At 45.5% G+C, this 22500-nt stretch overlaps 1 long non-coding RNA gene across 1 annotated transcript; it reads right to left on the bottom strand.

Moving 5' to 3' along the window:
* Positions 1 to 20442: 20442 nt before the first annotated feature.
* On the bottom strand, positions 20443 to 21780 carry LOC127531109 (uncharacterized). The gene is made up of 3 exons (XR_007937999.1): positions 21398 to 21780; positions 21257 to 21319; positions 20443 to 20856 (listed from the first exon to the last, which is right to left on the bottom strand). It is a non-coding gene; the product is annotated as an uncharacterized LOC127531109 (long non-coding RNA).
* Positions 21781 to 22500: the final 720 nt, after the last annotated feature.

Genomic DNA, 22500 nt, shown 5'->3' on the forward strand with positions numbered 1-22500 from the left:
TGGAGACTACCTGAGTCACATGACCACCAGGTGAGAAGGAGAAGACAGAAAATCATCCTGCAGAGTCACACACCTCAGCAACAGAAGCAGTTAATGAAGAAGGTCATCAGAGCAGCTGTGATGAAGATGAAGATTAAGATAAAGGTGAGGAGGAGGAGGAGGCAGAGTGGAACTAATAGGAAGTGACAGAACAGACATGCAGCTTAAAAACACATCAAGAGACATTTTAGTTAGCATGTTCTGCTAAAAGGCTATTGTTGTTGTCACACACACACACACACACACACACACACACACACACACACACACACACACACACACACACACACACACACACACACACACACACACCCACACCACACCACACACCACAGAGTGCTCCATTATCAGCTGTTGTTCAGGCTGATAAATTATCGATGACTCCACTTAGTGTCTTTCACCTAAATCGGAGGATTGAGGTTCAACATAAATAAAAGAGGAGCTGAGAGTGACTGACAGCTCCTGGAGTCATGTGACAGGAAACACTGGTCTCTGGAGGGTTTCCAACATTCTGGGACAAGAAGAGACACTAACAGGATGAAACACAAAGGAAGACACACAATAACAGCTGACAGAAGCTCGACATGATTTAAACATCCTCAGTGTTCTGCTCTGTTCTCAGATCAGTTTTAAACGTCACCTCAGTAATCACAGTACTGTCAAACAGAACAGCATTTATCTAAGGGAACACTCAGAAACTAACTCTTTATGGAGACTATTTTAAAAGTTCAGTCTCCAAACTAGAAACTCTAACTGATGAACATGGTTCTAAAAGGAGCTGAGAACAGCAGAACGTTCTCAGTTCTGGACCTATGGACTGGGTCTTATCTATGTCTGCATCATGGCTATACATGAGGAGAACTGAATGGAGGAAAACAAACATCTGAGGAGTCATAGTTCCACTATTCAGGAGGTCTAGAAGGAGTCATAGTTTCCACTGATCAGGAGAGTAGAAGGAGTCATAGTTCCACTGATCAGGAGGAGTAGAAGGAGTCATAGTTCCACTGATCAGGAGGTCTAGAAGGAATCATAGTTCCACTGATCAGGAGGTCTAGAAGGAGTCATAGTTCCACTGATCAGGAGGAGTAGAAGAGTCATAGTTCCACTGATCAGGAGGAGTAGAAGGAGTCATAGTACCATAATCAGGAGGTCTAGAAGGGAGTCATAGTTCCACTGATCAGGAGGTCTAGAATGAGTTCATAGTTCCACTGATCAGGAGAGTAGGACAGGAGTCATAGTTCCACTGATCAGAGGAGTAGAAGGAGTCATAGTACCACTAATCAGGAGGTGTAGAAGGAGTCATAAGTACCACTAATCAGGAGGTGTAGAAGGAGTCGTAGTTCCACTAATCAGGAGGTTTAGAAGGACTCATAGTTCCACCAATCAGGAGGTGTAGAAGGAGTCATAGTTCCACTGATCAGGAGGAGTAGAAGGAGTCATAGTTCCACTGATCAGGAGGTCTAGAAAGGAGTCATAGTAGCACTAATCAGGAGGTTTAGAAGGGTCATAGTACCACTAATCAGGAGGTCTATAAGGAGTCATAGTAGCACTAATCAGGAGGTTTAGAAGGAGTCATAGTACCACTAATCAGGAGGTCTAGAAGGAGTCATAGTAGCACTAATCAGGAGTTTAGAAGGAGTCATAGTACCACTAATCAGGAGGTCTAGAAGGAGTCATAGTACCACTAATCAGGAGGTCTAGAAGGAGTCGTAGTTCCACTAATCAGGAGGTCTAGAAGGAGTCATAGTTCCACCAATCAGGAGGTTTAGAAGGAGTCATAGTATCACTGATCAGAGCTCCTAAAATGACTCCACAGACAGTGAACTACTTTCTCCATCCAGCTGTAAAAACAGACATCAGCTGCTTCAGACTTGGTTCAGGGGTTCTCCATGGAAACCAGAGTTAGTGTGAAGCTCAGACAGTGTGAAGGAACCTTCACAGAGTACAGAGGCCCGGTGAGTCTGTCGAGACTTTTGTCAGAGGACTGTATGAGTTGGCAAAGTATTGCGAGTTCAAAGGGACAAAAGACGAACAAATAAGAGACAGGATTGTGATTGGCATATCCGACAACAAAGTCTCTCAAAAGCTGCAACTCGAGCCGGACCTCTTCCTCGAAGGAGCTATCCAAATAGCACGCCAGAGTGAACAAATTAAGCAGCAGAACGTGAGCCTGCATGCAGATTGTGCAGTGGATGCAGTGAGACAAGGAAGAGAGTGACAATGGCGGACAACAGCGACAGAAGCAGGAGCATGGTGAGCATAAAATCTCTGTTGCATGTTCTCGCTGTGCTAGACCACATGGAAAAAAACAACCCTGCCCAGCTAAGAATAAGAGGTGCCGAAAGTGTACCAAAATTGGACAAAGCAGCCTGTCAAACAAAAATGCTGAAAGAAGTTCAATTCAATTCAATTCAATTCAATTTTATTTATATAGCGTCAATTACAGTCAAATTGTCTCAAGACGCTTTACAGAACCCAAATGCCTGACCCCCAGAGCAGCCCAAAGGCGACAGTGGCAAGAAAAACACCCTTTAACAGGGAAGAAACCTCGAGCAGAACCCGGCTCTATATAGGGGGGACCCATCTGCCTGCTGGCCGGGGGGGTTGAGAGGGACAGAGGAGGGCAAGGGGGAGGGATGGGAGGAGAGGGAGGGGTGGGAAAGCAAGGAAAACACAACACACATTTGGATACATGTATGACAGGATATGTGACACAGACAAAGTATAAGCTAACATTGAAAACTGACTCATAGTTTACTCTGATGATGTACGGCTCTGACATTAAACATACTCCATATATAGCTAGCAGTAAATTCAAACAGTATGTAAGTTAGCATAACAGTATAGTGAAGGCAATGCAGAGTTGACTGGTGGAGAAAGGGGAGCTGGAAGCAGAGGGCTGGAGGAAGGTCAGCAGCAGCATCAGTAGCAGTAGTCTCTGACAACACATCAGAGGGGGACGGGGACATGTTTTTCCTTGGTCCAGTGACTGAAACTAAGCCAGCTGTAATCGAGCAGTCAGACACTGACGACAAGTGGCTCGTGGAGCTCCCTGTAAATGACAGTATAGTCGAATTTAAAATCGACACAGGTGCTGACATCACTGTAATGTCAGACTGCATTTAACAGACTGCACCAGAGCCCAAGATTGGTCCCAGAAAGGAAAATACCATTAGTCACCAGTCCTGGAGGTAAAGTACAGTGTATTGGCAAGTTCCTGGCCAAAACTCAGTTTAAAGGACAGAACTACCGCTACTGGGTCACTGTCATAAAGGGCCTGTATGCTCACAATCTATTGTTGCCAAGAGGATGGGGTTGGTCAAGCGCATTAATGGCGTCGACACAAACATGCTGGCCGATGTGTTTGGGGACATCGGTCTGGTAAGTGTGACCGTGTGAAAATTGAACTGAAGGCAGGTGCCGAGCCTTACATTCTGACAGCGCCACGACGCATTCCATTCCCTCTCCTGTCAAAGTGGAGACAGAACTGAAGCGTAAGCTTGCCATGGGGATAATAGAGGAGGTCACGGAGCGCACCGATTGGTGTGCCCCGATGGTTCCAGTGGAAAAGAGGAACCAAGACAAAGTGAAGGTGTGCGTTGATCTCAAACGCTTCAACAAAGCTGTGAAACGTGAGCGTTACATCCTGCCAACTCTTGAAGATATTGCCCCAAAACTGGCCGGAGCAAAAGTGTTTTCCACCTTGGACGCTTCCTGTGGATTTTGGCACATCCTTTTGGATGCAACCAGCCAAAAGCTGACAACATTCATAACCCCAACTGGCAGATTCTGCTTCAGAAGGCTGCCATTCGGAATTACCTCAGCTCCAGAAATCTTCCAAAGATAAATGTCAACACTGCTGAAGGTTCATGAGGGAGTTGTCGTGGTGATGGACGACATACTCGTGTTTGGAGCAAATAAAGAGGAGCACGACAAGCGACTGAACGCTGTTCTGAGGACTGTGAAAGACAGTGGCCTGAAACTGAACAAAGCAAAGTGCTATTTTGCTAAGTCAGAAATAAGATACTTCGGTCACATCATCAGTGCTGAGGGCATGAAACCTGACCCTGCTAAAGTGAAAGCTATCACAGACATGTCAAGTCCGACCAACTTGGAGGAGCTTCGCCAAGTCCTGGGTCTCATCAACTACGTTGGGAGGGTCCTGCCCGACCTCTCTACGAAACTGCACCCAATCACTTGCCTGTTGAGGAGAGAAAACGAGTGGATATGGAGTGACGCGCAAGAACAGGCATTTGCTGCCGTTAAAGCCATGCTGGTGTCAGCCCCAGCTCTCGCTTATTATGACGCAAACAGGAAGACTGTCATCAGTGCCGACGCAACCAGCTTCGGCTTAGGAGCAGCACTGTTGCAAGAACACAAGGACGGCTTAAAGCCAGTGGCATTCTGCTCCAGGCACGCTGTCAGACGCAGAGAAGAGATATTCTCAAATCGAAAAAGAGTGTCTGGAAAGCGTGTGGGCGTCCGAGCGGTTTGCACGTTATGTGCAGGGCATGGATGGCGTCCGCCTGCAGATGGATAACAACCGCTGGTGCCGCTCATAAACTCATATGACTTGGACAAAGTACCTCCGAGGTGCCAGAGACTCTTGATGCGACTCTTAAGGTTTCACGTGGTGGCCGAGCACGTTTCAGGGAAACAGCTGGTCATCGCCGATGCTCTCTCCCGGAGCCCGCTGACTGATGTGAGAGATGAGAGCACAGATCAGGAGGTACAAGCATATCTCGAGTCTGTCGTAGCAAATGCACCTGTCTCATCACAAAAACTCTGTGAAATTCACACAGCCACACAGCATGACACAGACCTGCAGAGGATCGTGCATTTCATCAGGTACGGGTGGCCGCCAAAGTGAACGCTGTCACCATCCTTGCATGGATTCTACACTGCAAGAGCACATCTCTCTGAGACTGATGGCCTAGTGCTATACCAAGACCGGCTGGTCATCCCTTCCGCACTAAGGGCAAATGTGTTAAAACTGTTGCACGAGGGACACCAAGGACTGACACGGTGCCGTGCACGTGCCAAGATGTCTGTGTGGTGGCCACGCATCGGTGCTGAGATCACACAGACAGTATCCACATGTGAATTCTGCATCGAAAACAAACCTGCTCACAGACATGAGCCCCTCCTGACCACACCCCTGCCGGAGGGCCCCTGGCAGCGTATTGCTGCTGATTTGTGTGAGTCAGGAAAGGAGGATTATCTCATTGTGACAGACTACTATTCTCGGGACATTGAAATCGCTCACCTGCCTACAACATCGAGCCGTCAAGTCATTAAACGGCTCAAGAGTATGTTCGTGAGGTGGGGCATTCCCTTGGAACTAGTGAGTGATAACGGCACTCAGTTCACGTCCGCAGAGTTTCAAGACTTCAGCCAGGAGTATGGGTTCGTGCACACAACATCTAGCCCCCATTACCCCCAGGCTAACGGCGCTGCGGAGCATGCCATACAGACTGCAAAACACATCTTAAAGCAACCTGACACACATCTTACTCTGATGTGCTACAGAGCAACCTCCAGTGCTGCAACAGGGGTGAGCCCAGCTTCGGTTATGACTGGGAGAGAAATCCGAACAACACTTCCTGTGCTGGAGAACAAGCTGCGATCTGCTCCTGTGGACCGACAGCAAGTCCAGCAGAAAGACATCCAGACCAAGTCTGCTTACCAGTTCTTCCATGACCATCGTCATTCTGCGCTTCCTCTCCCTGCTCTAAACCTTGGCCAGGACGTCAAGGAAAAACTGGATGGCGAGAAGGGGTGGAAGACATCTGCTAGAGTCATCGGGAGGTGCAGAGAGCCACGATCTTACATGGTGGAGACAGACGACGGAGCTGTACTGCGTCGCAACCGGAGACATCTGCAGGCCGTTCCACAGTCTACTGACCCACCAGACCAGCAGCTGCAGCCACCTGGATCTCCTGTGCAGCAGCCCAAAAGCCCTAGACCTGTGGTCCATACTGGCCTCAGGAACCAGGTTGCAGATCAGAGACAGTCAGATTCAGATGCAGTGTGCACCACAGAGCTCATCTCCACGCAGTGCTGTGCAGGTGACTTCCAGAGGTCGTGAGGTCAGAGTTCCTCTCAGATATAGAGACGCTTAAAAGACTCAGACCTGTTCAACTTCACACTAAGTTCAGTTCATCAGTTGTGTGAGAGATAATTTGAGTACAGGATAATTTCTTCTTTAATCTGACAGTCTAAGGAATTATATGGTTAAATTTGAGATTTCATGTTACATATTATTTGTAGTATTCCTGGAAGTAATGAGATTACTCTTGAGTTAAAAGAAAGTGAAATCCTAACTTTAAAGGTCACATCCCTGTTGGTGTAATACAGTACCCATCTAAGGACTTTTATGACTGTTCTGCAAACCCTGATAGGAACAGCAACTATTGAGGGCAGAATAATCCCTACGTTGCTGCGGACTGAGGGCAGTCCACCCCGACTTCCTAGAGCTAAAGCTGTTGCGTTCTCAATATTCATGTTTATGTGTGAGACATGCATCTTGGTTAAAGTATGTGGGGTTAACCACTTTAATGGGGAGATGTGATGATACGCGACAAACAGGTTGCCGTAGTCGCGCCAGTGACATCATCAGTGTGTTTACACAGGAACAACGCAGGTGTACCATTGTGTGTTATCTGCTAATAAATGGCAAGATAAAAGCCGAAGTGAGTCAACCTAGTTCTCATCTTTCCTACAACAGCGACTATTCATTGCAAGAACTAAACTTCCAGATGAAAGTTTGCTGAAGAACATGAGAAGAAGCCTGCTGGATGCTGGAGAACATTCTTTGGTCAGATGAAGATCAATGAGTTGGGCTCAGATGGAGTCCAGATGTTTGGTGAGAACCTGACCAGGACTACCACAGTGGATGGATGGTCCTGACAGTGAAGCACGGAGGTGGGAGTGTGATGATCTGGGGCTGCATGAGGTCAGAAGGTGTTGAAGACATTTCTGGAGGCAGCATTTTACTGTTTTTATTCACATGTAGAACATGTTAGTCCAGATGCTCACAAAACCACCAAATACAGAATGATCACATCTGGAGTGAATCATCATGAGAGGATAGAGTCTGGAGAACACAGTTTATGATCTGTGAAAACTGACCTGAACCCATACAATGTGGTCTACAGGATAAAAACAAACAAACAAACAAACAAACAAATAAATAAATAAAAATTTCATCAACTCACTAAAAACTGACATCATTAAAATATGGAAGAGAAGTTTGTCTTTAAAAGTTTGTCTTTAAAAGTTCCAACGTTCTCCGGCTCAATAAATTCTTCTTCAACACAAACTCATCAATAATCTGGATAACAATACAATAAAATATCAATAATCAGTATTTTAATACAGTAAAGTATCAATAATCTGGATATTAATGTAGTAAAGCATCAATAATATGAATATTACCGCAGTAAAGTTTCCTTTTGAGGACTTTAACATGGTCTCTGATCCGTATCGTTGTTTCAGGATCGTTGTTTTTGGTCTGAGGAGAGTTTCTTCAGACTCTGTTATGGGTCAGACGGAGGCAGCTGATTGGCTGAAAACACACTTGTTGGTGACATCATCAGGTGTGCATCAGACGGCTTCCTCTCACGTCTGATTTGTTTCCATTTACATGGAGAACATTGGCTTATTACAGCCATAATTACTGCGGCCGGCGCCTGGCTGCGTCTTGGTGTCGGCCAATCAGCTGCCGGCGTGGAGCAGGGAATCATGGGAATGAAATTAGGTGTTGATTTGGAGAGAGTGCGGGCAGCCGGAGCGCCGCTCGGGTTAAATGAAAAGATGACTGTGGCCGGTTTGCTGGGGCTGTTCATTTGTTAGCGGACGCCGCGAGTTCGATTCCCCCAGAGGCCGGCGCCGCGGCAACCGGCCCACATCGCATCAGCGCCACGGCAACACAGAGCAGAATATGAAGGGAGATGATGTTCCCCCTGGAAACGCTGCGTAAATAAACTCTTATGGAAATGTCCGTCTGTAATGTCGTTTTGTCACAATCAATTTCCCATTACCCGTCACCGCGGCAACGCAGACCATAATATACCCTCACACACACAGGAACAGACACACCAACATCCTGAAATTCAGTTTGAGCACCGGCAGCGGAAAAATGAAAAGAAACCAGGAGGGACGGAGAACGAGTAAATGGAATGAAGGAGGAGGAGAAGGAGGAGGAAATCAGGTTTCAGCTGCAGCACTTTATTCTACAGGACCAGGAGAACCAGGACCAGGAGAACCAGGACCAGAACCAGGAGAACCAGGACCAGGAGAACCAGGACCAGAAGAACCAGGACCAGGAGAACCAGGACCAGAACCAGGAGAACCAGGACCAGGAGAACCAGGACCAGGAGAACCAGGACCAGAACCAGGAGAACCAGGACCAGGAGAACCAGGACCAGGAGAACCAGAAGAACCAGGACCAGGAGAACCAGGACCAGGAGAACCAGGACCAGAACCAGGAGAACCAGAAGAACCAGGACCAGGAGAACCAGGACCAGGAGAACCAGGACCAGGAGAACCAGGACCAGAACCAGGAGAACCAGAAGAACCAGGACCAGGAGAACCAGGACCAGGAGAACCAGGACCAGAACCAGGAGAACCAGGACCAGGAGAACCAGGACCAGAACCAGGAGAACCAGAAGAACCAGGACCAGGAGAACCAGGACCAGGAGAACCAGGACCAGAACCAGGAGAACCAGGACCAGGAGAACCAGGACCAGGAGAACCAGAAGAACCAGGACCAGGAGAACCAGGACCAGGAGAACCAGGATCAGAAGAACCAGGACCAGAACCAGGAGAACCAGGACCAGGAGAACCAGGACCAGAACCAGGAGAACCAGGACCAGGAGAACCAGGACCAGGAGAACCAGGACCAGAACCAGGACCAGGAGAACCAGGACCAGAACCAGGAGAACCAGGACCAGGAGAACCAGGACCAGAACCAGGAGAACAAGAACCAGGAGAACCAGGACCAGGAGAACCAGGACCAGAACCAGGAGAACCAGCACCAGGAGAACCAGGACCAGAACCAGGAGAACAAGAACCAGGAGAACCAGGACCAGGAGAACCAGGACCAGAACCAGGAGAACCAGGACCAGGAGAACCAGAAGAACCAGGACCAGGAGAACCAGGACCAGAACCAGGAGAACCAGGACCAGGAGAACCAGAAGAACCAGGACCAGGAAAACCAGGACCAGGAAAACCAGGACCAGGAGAACTAGAATCGGTCAGATCCTGGAGAACCAGAACCTTCCTCCTTCAGAGAGTTTCAGGTTGAACTGTAGGCAGTGTTTCCCCAGAGAGACTAAAATAAAAGCAGCAGAACCAGAGAACAGGAGCAGGAGATCCATCCAGCATGATGGAACATCTTCTAGTCTGGATGGTTTTTCTGGATGGATCTTCATGGTTCTGGATGGTTCTTCGTGGTTCTAGATGGTTCTGGATGGTTCTTTATGGTTCTGGATGTTTCTTCTGGATGGTTCTGGATGGTTCTGGATGGTTCTTCTGAATGGTTCTTGGTGGTTCTAGGTGGTTCCAGAGAAGCTGCTGCTTCTGTGTGTCATGAATTGTGAATTACTCGTTTATTTCATTCACCAAAAACAAATACAACATAAATACATATGCAACCAAAATATTTGAATGAAAGGGTGTCAGAAGGAAGTTCAAAACTTATAAAATCTGCCCCATCAACATAAAATCATCGACAAGTCATTGTCAAGCTCCGTTGTTGAACACAGCCATCTTTCAAGAGCAAAACATAAAGCAAATTTCCTGCTACACAGCAGTATCATTTTTTAGTAGTGAAGCTTTTAGTTTTGTTAAAAATGAAAATGGACTTGGAAGTTTTACTTTTATCATCTAGATTGTTCCACAGACTGACTCCTTGGCTCGAGATACATTTTTTAAACTCTGATGTTGAAAAAACTTCAGTTCCTCTTAATTTGTACCTACTTTCTCTCTTTTTGAATTTATTTAGTCAGTTGTCTGGTAACATTTTTGGTGAGCTTTATACATAGTTTTGAGGAGGTTATATTCTACCAATTCAGTAAGTTTTAATGTTTGTAATTGTAGAAATATTGGATTTGTATGGGCCCTGTACCCACTTCCATTTACAACTTGAATGGCACGCTTCTGGGCTGCATAGTGGGCTAGTGGTTAGCACTTTCTCCTAGCAGCAAGAAGATCCCCGGTTCAAATCCTGGCCTGGGATCTTTCTGCATGGAGTTTGCATGTTCTCTCTGTGCATGCGTGGGTTTTCTCCGGGTACTCCGGCTTCCTCCCACAGTCCAAAAACATGCTGAGGTTAATTGGTTACTCTAAATTGCCCGTAGGTGTGAATGTGAGTGTGATTGTGTGTCTGTATATGTAGCCCTGTGACAGACTGGTGACCTGTCCAGGGTGTCCCCTGCCTTCACTGAGTCAGCTGGGATAGACTCCAGCACCCCCCATGACCCTAGAGAGGATAAAGCGGTGTATAGAGAATGGATGGATGGCACGTTTCTGTAAAAGGAAAATTGGTTCAATTTAGGTTTTACAAGCACTTCCCCACACTTCAGTACAGTAGGTCAGATATGGAAGAATCAGTGAATTACACACCAGAAACAAAGCACTGATTCAGAGATTCTTTGACCTTCTGCAGCACAGCGATAGTCGTTCTGACTGAAACTTTAAAGTCATTTCTCTCATATTGTTTCACAACTTTATCCATCCGCAGCAAAGTCACACACGCACACACACACACACACACAGACACACACACACACACACACACACACACACACACACACACACACACACACACACACACACACACACACACACACACACACAGTGATAATGCTAATAAAGCAGCGGTGTGTTTGGCAGAGGGCCGGATGGTGACCTTTACCTGATGATGAAAGACAAATGTCAGGAATGTAACAGTGTGTGTGTGTGTGTGTGTGTGTGTGTGTGTGTGTGTGTGTGTGTCTTTCCTTGTCAATAAGTGTTAAACACACTCTGGTCTGCATCCAAACAACAGCAGCAGTCAGAGGTGACATTTACACTTTGACCAAAGTCACATCACTGGTTACCATGGCGACATACAGCTGCAACGAGATAGCAGCAGAGCATCATGGGTCACCTGTGGTCACCTGTAGTGGTCACCTGTAGTGGTCACCTGTGATCTCCTATAACAGCACCATCTTCCTCTATTTAAATAATCTGTTAATCTGTGAAACTACTGTATTTTACTATGTATAATGTCACTGTGCTGCTAAAAAGAACTGATGTTTTGAAATACTTCAAACTATATTTGCAAATTCCTCCTAGTTTCACAAATGTTTCCTTGAAATTCATTGATAAACGAGTTAAAAGTTGCAACTGTAAATAGTTTTATTATTAGATATAATCAATGATAAATTAACTAGTAATACTACTGATCATATTACTAGTACTACCTATGATACTGCTAGTACTACCTATGATACTGCTAGTACTACTTATGATACTGCTAGTACTACTTATGATACTGCTAGTACTACTTATGATACTCCTAGTACTATTTATGATACTGCTAGTACTACTTATGATACTGCTAGTACTACCTATGATACTGCTAGTACTACCTATGATACTGCTAGTACTACTTATGATACTCCTAGTACTATTTATGATACTGCTAGTACTACTTATGATACTGCTAGTACTACTTATGATACTCCTAGTACTATTTATGATACTGCTAGTACTACTTATGATACTGCTAGTACTACTTATGATACTGCTAGTACTACCTATGATACTGCTAGTACTACCTATGATACTGCTAGTACTACCTATGATACTGCTAGTACTACTTATGATACTCCTAGTACTATTTATGATACTGCTAGTACTACCTATGATACTGCTAGTACTACTTATGATACTGCTAGTACTACCTATGATACTGCTAGTACTACCTATGATACTGCTAGTACTACTTATGATACTCCTAGTACTATTTATGATACTGCTAGTACTACCTATGATACTGCTAGTACTACTTATGATACTGCTAGTACTACTTATGATACTGCTAGTACTACTTATGATACTCCTAGTACTATTTATGATACTGCTAGTACTACTTATGATACTGCTAGTACTACCTATGATACTGCTAGTACTACTTATGATACTGCTAGTACTACTTATGATACTCCTAGTACTATTTATGATACTGCTAGTACTACCTATGATACTGCTAGTACTACCTATGATACTGCTAGTACTACTTATGATACTGCTAGTACTATTTATGATACTCCTAGTACTACTTATGATACTGCTAGTACTACCTATGATACTGCTAGTACTACCTATGATACTGCTAGTACTACCTATGATACTGCTAGTACTATTTATGATACTGCTAGTACTACTTATGATACTGCTAGTACTATTTATGATACTGCTAGTACTACCTATGATACTGCTAGTACTACTTATGATACTGCTAGTACTACCTATGATACTGCTAGTACTACTTATGATACTGCTAGTACTACTTATGATACTGCTAGTACTACTTATGATACTCCTAGTACTATTTATGATACTGCTAGTACTACCTATGATACTGCTAGTACTACCTATGATACTGCTAGTACTACTTATGATACTGCTAGTACTACCTATGATACTGCTAGTACTACTTATGATACTGCTAGTACTACCTATGATACTGCTAGTACTACCTATGATACTCCTAGTACTATTTATGATACTGCTAGTACTACTTATGATACTGCTAGTACTATTTATGATACTGCTAGTACTACCTATGATACTGCTAGTACTACTTATGATACTGCTAGTACTACCTATGATACTGCTAGTACTATTTATGATACTGCTAGTACTACCTATGATACTGCTAGTACTACCTATGATACTGCTAGTACTACCTATGATACTGCTAGTACTACTTATGATACTGCTAGTACTACCTATGATACTGCTAGTACTATTTATGATACTGCTAGTACTACCTATGATACTGCTAGTACTACCTATGATACTCCTAGTACTATTTATGATACTGCTAGTACTACCTATGATACTGCTAGTACTATTTATGATACTGCTAGTACTACCTATGATACTGCTAGTACTACTTATGATACTGCTAGTACTATTTATGATACTGCTAGTACTACCTATGATACTGCTAGTACTACCTATGATACTGCTAGTACTACCTATGATACTGCTAGTACTACCTATGATACTGCTAGTACTATTTATGATACTGCTAGTACTACCTATGATACTGCTAGTACTATTTATGATACTGCTAGTACTACCTATGATACTGCTAGTACTATTTATGATACTGCTAGTACTACTTATGATACTGCTAGTACTACCTATGATACTGCTAGTACTATTTATGATACTGCTAGTACTACCTATGATACTGCTAGTACTATTTATGATACTGCTAGAACTACCTATGATACTGCTAGTACTATTTATGATACTGCTCGTACTACCTATGATACTGCTAGTACTACCTATGATACTGCTAGTACTACCTATGATACTGCTAGTACTACCTATGATACTGCTAGTACTACTTATGATACTGCTAGTACTACCTATGATACTGCTAGTACTACTTATGATACTGCTAGTACTACCTATGATACTGCTAGTACTACTTATGATACTGCTAGTACTACCTATGATACTGCTAGTACTCCAGCGGTAGTACTCAGACTACAGCGGCTACAGACCTTCATCAGGTCAAACTGTATTTAGATCCAAAGCTGTTACGATGAAGACGGGAACACCCCGATGAGAGGCTGTTGTAGGAGCTCTGGTCCTTCACCAAACATCTCGTCTGTCTCCTCATCATCTGAAGTGTTTCTGTCTTTTTATTCAGCTCCATAGTGGAACTCAATCCAGGCTGCCAATATCTTATAACCAAATATGGGCATCCTGTCAATATGTACTAAACAAATTTAGACATCGTGCTGGAGGCGGGCCATCTGCAGCAGCAGCCAATAGGAGCTCAGCTGCTCTGAATACCGACAGAAGCAATAACGGCCAATAAGCTGCTCTTTATTATTGCAGCTGTAATATTCTTTATTGTTTCAGGCCTTCTGGGATGTTTAACTCAAACTGATTAGCTGGGAGGACGGTTGCTATGGTTACCTGTTCCTAAGGATCCATGTGCACAGTTAGGAAGCTCCACCCCTCATGCCTGATGATGGCAGAGTTTCATTGAGTGTTTAACGACTGAAACCAAGCAGCTGCTGGAAGCACAGATAATAGAGGCCCCCAGGTTCCAGAGAGGCCCCCAGGTTCCAGAGAGGCCCCCAGGTCCCAGAGAGGCCCCCAGGTCCCAGAGAGGCCCCCAGGTCCCAGAGACGCCCCCAGGTCCCAGAAAGGCCCCCACGTCGCAGAGAGGCCCCCAGGTCCCAGAGAGGCCCCCAGGTCCCAGAGAAGCCCCCAGGTTCCAGAGAGGCCCCCAGGTCCCAGAGAGGCCCCCAGGTTCCAGAGAGGCCCCCAGGTCCCAGAGAAGCCCCCAGGTCCCAAAGAGGCCCCCAGGTTCCAGAGAGGCCCCCAGGTCCCAGAGAGGCCCCCAGGTTCCAGAGAGGCCCCCAGGTCCAAGAGAAGCCCCCAGGTTCCAGAGAGGCCCCCAGGTTCCAGAGAGGCCCCCAGGTCCCAGAGAGGCCCCCAGGTTCCAGAGAGGCCCCCAGGTCCCAGAGAGACCCAGAGGTCGTAAAGAGGCTCCCAGGGGTCTGGAGAGGCCCCCAGGGGCAAAAGAGATCCCCAGGGCCCAGAGAGTTGACCAGGGCCTGGAGAGGCCATCAGAAACCACAGAGGCCCCCAGGGGTCAGAGAGGCCTTTGACGGAGTAGCTTCATGTTTGCAGCGGTTAACACAGGCACTGTGCATAACTACCAAACACAGCTGCTGAGGGTTCTCTGTCCTGAAGATGGCGCTGCAGAGACACTCTGGTTCTGAATATTAACTGGAAACCAAGAAACATTTTCTGAATGACATTAAGGGAGGACCATCGGGACCATCGAGACCATTGGGACCATCGAGACCATCGAGACCATCGGGACCATCGAGACCATCGACACCATCGGGACCATCGAGACCATCGGGACCATCAAGACCATCGACACCATCGAGACCATCGGGACCATCGAGACCATCGACACCATAGGGACCATCGAGACCATCGAGACCATTGAGACCATCGACACCATAGGGACCATCGAGACCATCGACACCATAGGGACCATCGAGACCATCGGGACCATCGGGACCATCGAGACCATCGAGACCATCGAGACCATCGGGACCATCGGGACCATCGGGACCATCGAGACCATCGAGACCATCGGGACCATCGGGACCATCGGGACCATCGAGACCATCGACACCATCGGGACCATCGAGACCATCGGGACCATCGAGACCATCGACACCATCGAGACCATCGGGACCATCGAGACCATCGACACCATAGGGACCATCGAGACCATTGAGACCATCGACACCATAGGGACCATCGAGACCATCGACACCATAGGGACCATCGAGACCATCGAGACCATCGAGACCATCGGACCATCGAGACCATCGAGACCATCGGGACCATCGGGACCATCGGGACCATCGGGACCATCGAGACCATCGGGACCATCGGGACCATCGGGACCATCGAGACCATCGGGACCATCGGGACCATCGGGACCATCGGGACCATCGAGACCATCGGGACCATCGAGACCCTCGGGACCATCGAGACCATCGAGACCATCGGGACCATCGGGACCATCGAGACCATCGGGACCATCGAGACCCTCGGGACCATCGAGACCATCGAGACCATCAGGACCATCAGGACCTTCTGGTCCAGAGCTTCAGCAGCAGTAGATGTGACCAGATGATGTGATGGATGGTGGTTGCTATGGCGACAGAGAGTTGATATAGACATAACAAGACAATGAGATTCCTGCTGCTCAGCGTCATCACTCATCCTCCACATATCGCCACGGCGATGCCACGGTCACCACTTCCTCCAGGCTGTGTGTGTGTGTGTGTGTGTGTGTGTGTGTGTGTGTGTGTGTGTGTGTGTGTGTGTGTGTGTGTGTGTGTGTGTTTTAGGCAGTATATAAAGAACATCTCTGTATGATAGATGTCCTCATTTTAACCCCAACACCCAGACAGGAACACTCAGAAGTAGTAGTAGTAATAATAATAACAACAATAATAATAATAATAATAATGTCAGCTTGTTGCTTCCAGGTGTTTAGGTGTTTTTCCTCTGAAGTTAATAATAATAATACCTTCAATCTGAATGTTTTTTGTGTCTGTGTGCTGGTTTTGTGCGTCTCTGTGATGATTTTGTGCATCTTTGCGCTGGTTTTGTGTGTCTTCGTGTCTTTGTGGTCATTATTTCCTGGTAGGTGATCAGAGATAATCAGGATCTACCAGCAGATGTTTCACCTCAGACAGGTGAGCTGCAGGTAAATCAGCAGCACTGTGATGCTGTGTGTACTTTGTGTACTGTGTGTACTTTTTGTACTGTATGTGTCTGTGTGTACTTTGTGTACTGTATGTGTCTGTGTGTCCTGCTGTTAGTGTCTCTGATTATAAATGAACACAGATGTGAGCCAGAGGGAAGGTCAAACGATCTTACAACTTCATATCTCTCTCTCCTACATTAACACACTCCTCTGTGTGTGTGTGTGTGTGTGTGTGTGTGTGTGTGTGTGTGTGTGTGTGTGTGTGTGTGTGTGTGTGTGTGTGTGTGTGTCTATGTGTGTGTGTGTCTGTGTGTCTGTGTGTGAGATGTCAACAGTGTCAGTATCTCAGCAACAATCACAGTCAGTTCTCAGTAATGGTTACAGATAGCTGTGTGTGTCTAATGAGCTGGCCTGAAGGCAGTGTGTGTGTGTGTGTGTGTGTGTGTGTGTGTGTGTGTGTGTGTGTGTGTGTGTGTGTGTGTGTGTGTGTGTGTGCGCGTGTGTGTCTGTCTGTCTGTCTGTCAGAAACCAGTATTTATTACCTCACAACATCATCCACAGACACACTCTTCTTCTTCTTCTTCTTTAGTGGATTTTGAAAAATGTTGGCCTGTCACACACACACACACACACACACACACACACACACACACACACACACACACACACACACACACACACACTGTCACACACACATTGCTGTGTGTGACAGTGTGTGTGCTGCAACATTATTTTCCAATATCCTGATCAATTTATGTGTCAGCCAGAGATAAAGACGGAGCGGGGAGGAGGTGTTCTATTTCTATATTTTATATTTCTATCAATCATCTCTGCAGTATTTAGACTCCAGTCCAGAGGTGGAGAGATTTTAAATTGATCTTTCACCACATCTGACAGCTGGAGGAGGAGGGGGGATTCAAATTTAAAAGTGGTGTTAGTCAGCTGTCACATCTACCAGTTCAAACTGCTGGACATCCATAGTCCTGGTAATGTGTAGCTGCTCTCTGATTGGACCCTCAGAATGTGTAGCTGCTCTCTGATTGGACCCTCAGAACGTGTAGCTGCTCTCTGATTGGACCCTCAGAACGTGTAGCTGCTCTCTGATTGGACCCTCAGAACGTGTAGCTGCTCTCTGATTGGACCCTCAGAACGTGTAGCTGCTCTCTGATTGGACCCTCAGAACGTGTAGCTCAGTGGTACTCAACCTTGTCCTAATCAGGAGCCACATTGACGAAAAACTATTTTTGCAAGAGCCATAATCCAAAAACGCTCCTTTCCTCCCTGAAACTATTATGCATTTGAGAATATGGATAATAGTAATATGTTACTAAAGAATGAAAAGCATATGTACAGTGCAATAACTGTGATTTATTAGTTTCACTGCAACCACAAAACACACATTGCTGATCATCACTGCCCATAACAACAGGTACAGTAACAGCATGTTTACTGATAATCACAGTCCATATAACAGCAGATTATAGACAGCAGGGGTTGTCAGAAGAGTAATGTTGGACTTACTTCACACTCAATGTGATTTCTGACACACCTTCTGCTGCACAAGTGATTTGAAGTCGGGCTCCGCGCTGGAAACGGCGATCCAAAGGGCCTCTGTTGTGTGCTGCAGACTCAATCTGTTTCGGTTGCGACATTTTGTTTTTGAGAGCGCAGAGAATGCTGCTTCACACCGGTATGTGGACGGAAACATTGAGATGATGCGTCTTGCCAGTCTGGAGATATTTGGTATATGCCCCACCAGTTTCCAAAAGTCCACGACATCTGTAATCCGAAACTAACGCTAAAGTTTATCTGACCTCTTTAACTCCACAAACTCCATTTGAAGCTGCACAAGTCCGAGCTGGTCGCTTATTTGCTTCATTTCATTGACCTCAATCAGGAATGGGTTTTTCACAAGTACAAAATAATTGCTATGGTCCTTGAAGTCGTGGAATCTTGATGTGTAGTTTTGCTTGAGCTCAGTTAGCACGTCACAGAGTTGTGATCAACAGGCCAGGAGAGCGTCTGCATGCATCGCCATCACTTTCTGCACGACGGGGAAGAAACAGTAATCAGAACCACGGACACTTTGTTCGAGTACATCCAGTTTGTCAGAAAATACTCTGACAGCCGTGTAGAGCTCATACACGGTCTTGTTTCTTCCCTGCATCTTGAGATTAAGTTCGTTCAAGTGCTGCATAATGTCACACAGGAACGCAACAGACAGCACCCACTCTTTATCATCCAAAAAGGAAAATCAGGACGTCTCCCCTTGGCCGACAATGAAGGATTTCAGGGGTTCAAGCAGGTCCATGAAATGTGCACGCATACGTCCTTTAGACAGCCATCTGATCTCGGTGTGTAACACCAGATCTCCATAGTGAGTGTGAAACTCCTCACACAGCAGTTTAAAATTTAAGTGGTTTCTTGCACGGGCCCTGATATAATTAACCACTTCGATTACATTTGCCATCACTTCATTCAGACATTTGAACTTAGCAAACAAGGCTTGTTGATGCACAATACAATGGTATGAGAAAATACCCTCAGTAGCAACCCCACCGTTTTTCAGCGTTTCTTTCAGCAGAGCCACGGCTCCGTTCCTCTTACCAAGCATCGCCGGTGTGCCATCTGTTGTGAATGCTGAGTTTTTCTGGTCCAATGTTAAACTTTTCTAATGTTTCCAGCACAGCGTTTTTTGTAATGTCAAACTTACTGTTGATCGCTCAGATAAAGATGAGTAATTGTGGCGTGTCACTGATATCCAAGCTTTCGTCCATTGCAAGGCTGACAAACTCAGCGGATGACAGTTTGTCCTTAGGAGTATGTGCAATGTTCTCTGAAATGTCTGATGCCCTCCTAGCAGCAGTAGAATCCGACAGTTGAATTTGTTTGCCTCTCGTTCCAGGTCTTTTTTTCTCAGGAAACAACGTTGAACAAGCTAGCACTCTGCAATCCTTCACCATTTCTCCATCAGTATATGGCTTCGTCTTTTTCATCAGTTCATTTGTAGGATGCCTCTGTCGCTCTTTCACTCGTATTTGTGTGAAATAAGTTCTTTTGAGCAGTTCGGTTCTGTTGGAGTCTTGCCAGCTTTTCCGCCCTCAGCTCTCCACCTTTCGGAAATTCGGTACTGAACTTCGGGTGTTTTGTGTCATGATGGCGCTGCAAATTGGACCTTTTAAATTGTGAAATGACGTTGTCACAAAGCAGGCAGATGCATTTTCCTGAACCAGTGGAGATGAAGAAAAACTCGAGTTCCCAGTCATCTTTAAATGTTCGATATTCCTCTTTGTATTTTCGTTTCCTATATTCCTTTGCCATTTTTGCATAGTCCTAGTGCTGTAAGCTCGTTTTCCCAGTGTGATGGAGCATTATCTCGCACAACCTGCAATCAGAGCGCGAAACCTGAAATAATTTGTGATTGGTTGCTCAGAGGAATGGGGGGTGGCTTAATAGACTGATGTGTGACTTGTGAGTGATAATGAAATGTTGATGAATTCTGCTGACAATGTTTTTGTTTTTCGTTTTTTAAAGATTTTTTTGTGGGACTTAAAAGAGCCGCAACTAGTCTTAAAGGAGCCGCATGCGGCTCACGAGCCGCGGGTTGAGGATCGCTGGTGTAGCTGCTCTCTGATTGGATCATCAGAACGTGTAGCTGCTCTCTGATTGGATCATCAGAACGTGTAGCTGCTCTCTGATTGGACCCTCAGAACATGTATGTAGCATGTTTTGCTGTTACTTTGTAAGTGCTGTGTTACTACTAATGTATGGGCTAGTGGTGTCAATCAGAAGATCTTAACTCAGCTACTGGAGAGCAGTGCAGTAAATAAAGACAAACAAGAAAATTAAGTTGCGTGAAATTATATTAAATTAATTATTAAAGTGATTTGACAAAGGAACATAATATTTACAGAGTATACAAATTTTAAACCGGCAAAATCATATGTGCACAATGAGAAACAGTTCATTCCAGTTCCAGGTTTTAAATAAAAACCAAGGTCCGGTACACCTGTGCCATATGAGCGACGTAGTTATTAAGAAGAGTGTAGTTGGAGACAGAGCGCTGAATGTCCAGGAAGAATTGAGTGAGTGGGGGAATATGGCTCGATTGAGGAGATGAGAGTTCAAGGAAGGCTGCAGAAGCCTCCTACCAGACCATTAATGGTGGAATTGAGTCGAGTCGCTTCGGGCTTCCGTAGGCTCCTGGCCTTGTTCAAGCTCGCCATCAGTGGTTGGACCGCATGGCAGCGTAAGGCAAAGGAGGAGCACCTGGCCTGTACGGACCAAACCACAAAATCAAACAAAGCTAACTGATGCTGAAGCTAAGCTAACATTAGCATGCCATAATTCAATTAAATTCTATTCTATTTTATTTATATAGCGTCAGTTACAGTCAAATTGTCTCAAGACGCTTTACAGAACCCATATGCCTGACCCCCAGAGCAAGCCCATCTATCCAAATTTGCCAAAAAATGAATTCATAAGATGATCACCATTATCATTAACCATAGTTAGCATCTTAGCCATAGCATGGTAGCATATGAACTAAAACTAAGGAAAATGAAAAATGCATACATAAAAATGTTCAATCAGCCAAATGTTAGCATTAGCATTGAGGCTAATGGCTAATGCTAACATGAGCAATGACAAAACTCAAGACAAATTCAAACTCACCAGTTCAGATAGCAAGAGTGCACACAAAGCAACAGAGGTCCCCAACGAGCATATGGTCTGGTTCTAAAGTTATAAAAATATAAAACTTAGTCACCAAGACATGATCAGTATTTTGCCAAACAATTTGGTTGAAGAACTGACCTGCAGCTGCTTCCTCCTTGCTTCTCTCCCAACAACTGAGGATGAGAGCACTGTGGCCAACTCCTCAGTAAGGAAAGTCGCTGTTGGCTGTCCTAAAAGTCGCTACAAGTCGCTAAATGACGTCATCGCCTAATTTGCATATTTCTCAGTTTACATGTAATTGTAATCAACGTTGTAGGAGAGAGGAATAACGTGGAAGAGACCAAAAAGTGAGTATAAAACACCCACAATATGTTTTTGTACTAGAGGCTAAATGCTGTGGTTTATTTTAGTATGACAGAGAAGAAACATTTTCATTTATATTCCGCTCCGTAAGTCTGGATGGGATCTGTAGTGACTGTGTATGCGTGATTCATCTGCCGTCTGGCCGCGGAGTGATGTGGGTCTCCCCCTCCCCTCACTGGGACTGCTGTGGGGTTACTGGACTGACAGCCTGTGCTCTGGGGAGGGGAGAAGCTCACAGCAGCACCTGCTGCTTGTTGAAAACAGTAACTGCAGAATGATCCCAGTTTTCCTGTCAGAGTCTCCAAAAAGGCAGAAAAAGTCACTAGATTTGTTGCTTGTCGCTTTTGATGAAAAAACGTCACTAGGACGCTTTGGAAAGTCGCTAGATTTAGCGAGAAAGTCGCTAAGTTGGCAACACTGGATGAGAGGAGCAAGGGGAGCTTCAATATGCTCTGGTGGCACAAGATTGGCTACCATGGTCATGTGGGTGTGTCACATGACCTGGTGAGTTCAGGGTCTTAAAAAGTGTGGGGAAGACAAAAGTTTGGGGAAACTAGTGGGATTGTTACCCCGTTACATGTAGCTGCTCTCTGATTGGACCCTCAGAATGTGTAGCTGCTCATTAAATGACCTTTAATAGTTAAAGTTCTTCTCCCTCCCGTTTCGTGACAGTTCTGTCTCTCTGTTTTCATTCTGTGTCTCATTTTAGTCATTGACATTCTGACAGTGTCTTCTCCCGCTGCTCCTGAAGGCATCACCAGTGGTGGCTGGTGGTGAACTTTGTTGGGTGGGCTAACAAATGCATAATACCGATTAAATAGTTAACATCACCTATGATACACACAGTTACATCAATTACAGGTACACTATACTTTTTT

This window comes from Acanthochromis polyacanthus, chromosome 19 (genome assembly GCF_021347895.1).
Source record: "Acanthochromis polyacanthus isolate Apoly-LR-REF ecotype Palm Island chromosome 19, KAUST_Apoly_ChrSc, whole genome shotgun sequence".
Classification (NCBI taxonomy): domain Eukaryota; kingdom Metazoa; phylum Chordata; class Actinopteri; family Pomacentridae; genus Acanthochromis; species Acanthochromis polyacanthus.